Consider the following 6,188-nt stretch of genomic DNA (forward strand, 5'->3'; position numbering starts at 1 on the left):
CAAAATCTGTTCAATTTTCAATCCCCAAAGATCAATTCGTATAACATATGAAAGAGATCATCACAAAAATATGTTTTCTAAAAATTGCATTTCAATTGTTAGAATGAATTGCGTATCAATATAAATGATATTTTTTCAGTTAAAACTTGAACATATTTAGATTACGATCGTATTAGATAAATTGATGGTATTTTTAAAAAACAAGCTTGTAACTTAAAAACTATAAAGTAATCATGTAAATTCCATGCTATATACATCAGTTCAAAGGCAGATAAGGTCGATTAAAATCAACGTCATAAACAAGAATCGATCTGTATTTTATTTAAACTTGCTTTAATCCAGCAGAATGGTCGTCAGTTAATAATTTTTTGCATCATATTTCGTTCAATGTGTGAATTGCACAAAAACGTTCAAACCTCAAGATTTCGTTAGATAAATTTAAGTGTGGCTAAAACATCTTTTTGAATATAATATTTTTCAGAGATATATCATACTTTACATTTATCACCAACAGAAGCCATATTTACTTCCCACAGCAGAAAAAAGAATGTTGAGATGAATGTTTTTATAAATAATTAACTTTCGTATCGAATTAGGTTTACAATTTTGAAATATATAATGCTAAAAATTAAATTTGGGTTATCTAGAACTTTTGAGTTTAAGGAAATGCTGGATTCTTTAAAATATTTAGAGCTAAAAAAATACATTTTTTAATGATATGAGAATAAAGACATGTGAAATTATATCAATAGGATCATAGAGTTAAAAAATGACTAGGTGGATAAATGTTTCCTGTAGAGCTGGTTTATACAAATTAAATGTTTCTGCCTCGATTAAAAAAATAGGAAAATAGCTAATATCTGCTAAGTAAATAAATGAAATGCTATTAAGCGATTGTTTTACTTCGAAAATATCTTAAATAATTCATATATATCACGTAGATCATTAATTTAAACATTTAAATACATGAATGATAAAAAATGACATAAATAAATTGCAATTGAAATTTTAAACCATTTAATGCCGCAGAAAAATAAATTACAAATAAGATTTATAATTTATATACGTTTAAATTTAATTAATAACTTTAAAAAAGATAATAATATCACAATAAAGATACCAATGATGAATAAGTATATTCCAATCAAAAATAGTTGGTATGCTTACATTAAAATTTACGGTGATCAAACAAATTAAATCTAGCAGATTTAGATTTTGTTTTTGGATATTAATTTACAACCATTAAATTTTTTTTAATAATTATAAATCACCATAAAAGATAAATATTTTTATCAATTAATAAAATTCTTTAAATTATGAAAATATAAAAAATTATGTAGAAAAATATCATTTATTCATGTTGGGCAAAAATTCATGCTTCCATTTTTTATTTCAAACATTAAGTTTTTATTAATTAATATTACTACTTCTGTATATAATAAATTGAATTATATCAAATAAGGAAACTTTAAAACAAGATAAAAAGTAATAGAAAATAAGTGAAAATATAAAACTATCATATTACGAAGACATATAGTCTTATAGATTTTCTCTGATAATTTGCAGGAAACATCGATTGTTTAAAAGGCACGTTCGAAATATAATGTATTTATAGAGTAAATAATGATTATATACATTCATACTACGCACAGAAATGATATATTTTACACATAACTACAATGGTTTATGTTGCATTTCAAAAATAAAAAAGCAATAAATGTAATACAGCCAGAGCACACTAATGAATTAAACTGTATAATCAGTATTTATCGCGCATTGAAGCATTTACATATACTATGTTGCAAAATTTTAAGTGAAGTTAACATAAATATCAAACAGCCTAATTTATTGTACCTAAAAAAGCCTTTTAAAACCATAAAAAATGTGAAATAATAAACAAGTAAATTCTATGGTGTTAGAAAACAGCAGATAATTTTATATAGTTCAGTGTAATTTATAACGAACTTTAACAGCTTTCTATGCGAATCTATCAGCTGTTTTATTATGCTTAACAAATATAATTCAGAATTAATAGAAACGATTATACAGTATCTGTATTTTATAAATTCGATCAATTTTTTTGCACGTATTGTTTACTAAGTTCCAAAGTTTATGGCTTTTCTAAAGATGTTTCTAGATCATCTCATGCGTTTAAATTTGTCAATAGTTGACTTTTTCTATATTTAAACTAAATAGAGTTTTTTTTGTAGGGTGTGGTTATTATGTATTATTTGACATAATATAAGTATTTTATATACCTTGTATTTTATTCCATCTATTTGATATTGATTTAATAAATAAAAAAGGTTTTTTTTTGCTATAAAATTAATACCATTTGTGTATGGAAGGCTATGGTAAGTTTTATTTTTATCGTTTTATTATGTTATATTTAAAAGAAATCTCGTATTTATATTGAACGTGTCAAACATCTACCTTTTATAGAACAGAAAATTAATGGTGTATAAAATACAAATATACTTATTTTGTTACAAAATATATGTAACCTCGTTGATAAATAAACTTCTTTAGTTTACGGATCAATCGGAAGATTATTCGATTAGAATGCTTATTTCGTAGGAATCCAGATCAACTGTTTTTATTTATTTCGTGATTACATTTGAAACAATATTATGCCATTATAACATTTTTAATATTATATTTATGCATGTCATATAAATATAATCCTCACTGGTCGTTAATGCAAAGTGTTTTGTATATTATAAAAATTTAGACTTTCATTATATTCTCTATTTACTGGATTCTTTATCGTTTTAATTTTTTCATGATGCGAAAAATTCTATCTATCGCATGTTAGAAATATCTTTATTATAAATTTAACTCAACTTGGGCTAAATACCTTACAGACATTTTTTTTTGAATCTAAAGAAAAAAAATTGTTGAGGTCACAATATTTCGGAGTGTGTATAGTATAGGACAATTTATTTCTATGTGCATATGTAATTTTCATAAGAAATTATGATTTTTTATTTAAAATTACAATCAAATCATTTTTTTTATTTATACATAATGATATGAATGAAATTTAAGTTGTATTTTTATAGATTACTTAGTTTCATATGTTGTCTTCATTTTTATTATTGATCGATATATTGGCTGCATTTTAATAGCTCGTATAGATTTCACGATCAATACAATAGATTGTATTGAAAGATAAAATTTTATGGTAGAGTATAGACTGAAAATCTTATAATTTATACGGAATGTTTAATCAGTGTAGGCTTGATCTAGTAGAATCTCTGGTATTTATTACATTTAAATATGCATTCTGACACTTTATGCTCCATTAAAAATCAAAATTGTTTAATTTACAAGCAAAATAAAAATGTTTTTAAAATTATTAGCTGCTTAAAGATAATAGGTGAAGGTTTTAATTGTATGAAATAATTCTTTGAAAAAATTCAAATTTTTTTAAATAAATAAGTATGAATTAGTTTCAATAGCAATAATTTTTTTATCTCTCATAAGAATAGAAATCTGGTTGTCTTTATTTTCTTTTCTATTAACATATCAAAATAAAAATATTGTTTTTATCATGTTTTTTTATATAAGCATATATTATCCTAGCAGTGCCTGTTAAGGAGTTAAAGATCCCGGACGAAGCAGAAGCATATATGTGAGCTCTCACACTCTGCAAGACACTCGAACCTATCTCATTGAAAGGAATAAGAGCAGTTGATCAAGATAGATCAGGGGGAGGTGTCAAAATATGCATCAAGGAGTTTTGCAATATTCCCAACACGCTGACCACGTCTAAATAAATAAAATCAGTAAAAAGAAAATTAACCTATATAAATATATTAATACTAACAGTGTCGAAGCATATATTACGCAACTTGAGTATTGAAAAATACCCTTTTACTTATTAGTTATATATGAAGAAGGGGTATTGATGAAGATTTAGCAGAGATATATATAATTAAAGTATTGATAAAGTTCGCTTAAAGATTGTAGCACAAAATCTGTTTGACAAAATATAAATGTCACAGAACTTAACCCATTTTTTAAATTCAATCTTGGCTGTTTAAATGTATCATATCGTATTTGATGATAGTACAACATAAAAACCCAATACAAGGGTTTATAAAGAATAACTTGATATATTTACACACACTTCTTACCTAATAAGCTGTATAAGTCTCAAATTTAAACCTCCAGAAATCGTATTTTTTATTCTGACTAGTATTATATAATTCTTATTTAAAAAATATTTTAACCGGCAAATGAAAAGAATAAACTAAAATATTGCAAGTTTAATCAGTACAAAAAAGATGTAGCTTTAGACAGATGATAATTGCTTTGAGCTTAATAACAGACTTTATCATAAAATTTGACTGAAAACAATAAATATACAATTTTCGCCTTAAATAGCAAATAAATGACATATAGATAATTTTATGAAAGGAATATGAAATTGTGAAAAAATATATTTACACGATTATATATGTCCATTCACACCGACTCGTAAAAGAAAAAAATGCTTGTTAACAGATTTCGTATTTGATGGGACAATAAGACTATAACCAAAATATAAATATATTGAACCGGATAAAATCTTAATTTCTTTATTAAAAAATGGTTAGTTTTTAAAAAACTTTATAAAAAATCATATCAGACACATATTCGAATAATTTAAACTAAAATTTAGAGTTCAATTAAGGTAAAAATATCTTATACCGAAAGAAATTGACATAACAAGATATTAATTTAGATCAATTACATCTATGTTTAATGTGTATATTTTTTTGCAAAAACTGATCAAAAATCGTTGTATATATGTTTGATATGAGTATTTATTATGGAAAAATCAAAACAAAACAATAAGATCAGCCTAGGGAATAAATAGCTGACTCACTTAAAATTTAAGATTTATATAAAAAATATATATTCCATATTCAACATGGATATATAAAAATAAACATGTGACGCTAAAGAACAAAGTTGCTAGCATAAAAGTACGGTCAACTTGAACATATCTAGATTAATATCGTCTTTTATTCTAAATAAAATTGGTAAATAATAAAGCTATTTAAGATCTAAAGTAAAGAAATCATAAATTCTATCTTCAACAGTGTAATACTAGATATAAACTGTCATTCGAATATATTATTCGCTTTATATATGGATACACTATGTAGATAATTAAATACAGATTACCGTTGGTTTGCGCAGTTTTTTATGAAAACTGATATCGAAACCTACTATAACACAATAGCTTTTTTACGGATTTTACCACTTTCTTTGTATTCAGTAGGACTCAATTTTACAAAAATAAGTCAGCCAATAACTACGAGTACAGAAAATCTAGAAATTTCTGTCGTGGGCCTGACCGTGTATTAATATCGTTGTGCACTTAGGAATATCAAATGGGGTAAAACTAGATTATTATTTACAAACGAAAAACAGATTCTTATAGAATTAATAATTATTTTAAGATTAAACTATGGGCAAGAAATCTATTTGAAGCTATTTGTGTACAATCGAAATCAACATAAACTACCATATAAGCCATAAAAAAATTTCTATCGGAAGAATTGATTATACACAATTTGAGTGATATTAATTTTTTAAACTTAATTTTCTATTTAACACTACCCTTTTTAAATAAATATAATTTTTAAATAGAAATAATTAGAATTTATCTATTCAATATAGAATTAAAAGCAGGAAAAAAACACTACCTGCTAAAAAAACTGCCCAAAATTAGTAAAAACAGTTGCTAAGATGTATTTTTATATATAAAAAAGAGGTTAACAGTATACATTACTACATATTGAAGACTATTATAAAAATAAAATTAAGTCGACATCATAGACTAAGAGACACTTTAAAATAAGCAACAAGAAAGATCTTTTTGCAGAAAAAAAAAATATATATCCAAAAAACTTTTAAATCAAAGAATCATCTTGTAGCTTGATTTAGTTGGATCTATAAGATGGGTTAAAAACGGAAACATATAACTAAAAGAAAATGATAAATGATAGATTTGTAAAAGACAGAAATAGGTTCTTCGTCGACAGGATCAAGTGTTTATATTGTAACAAAGCTATATAAACAACGATCATCTGGCAACGATATCAAAGTAATAATGGTGCCTGATTGGATGCGAAGGCGGAATGAAATGGTAAGATATCTACATTTTCTCTTACAAAGATGCTAAAACCTTAAGA

This window comes from Rhyacophila brunnea, unplaced genomic scaffold (assembly GCF_057557595.1).
Source record: "Rhyacophila brunnea isolate RB1 unplaced genomic scaffold, BYU_Rbru_1.0 scaffold_93, whole genome shotgun sequence".
Taxonomy (NCBI): domain Eukaryota; kingdom Metazoa; phylum Arthropoda; class Insecta; order Trichoptera; family Rhyacophilidae; genus Rhyacophila; species Rhyacophila brunnea.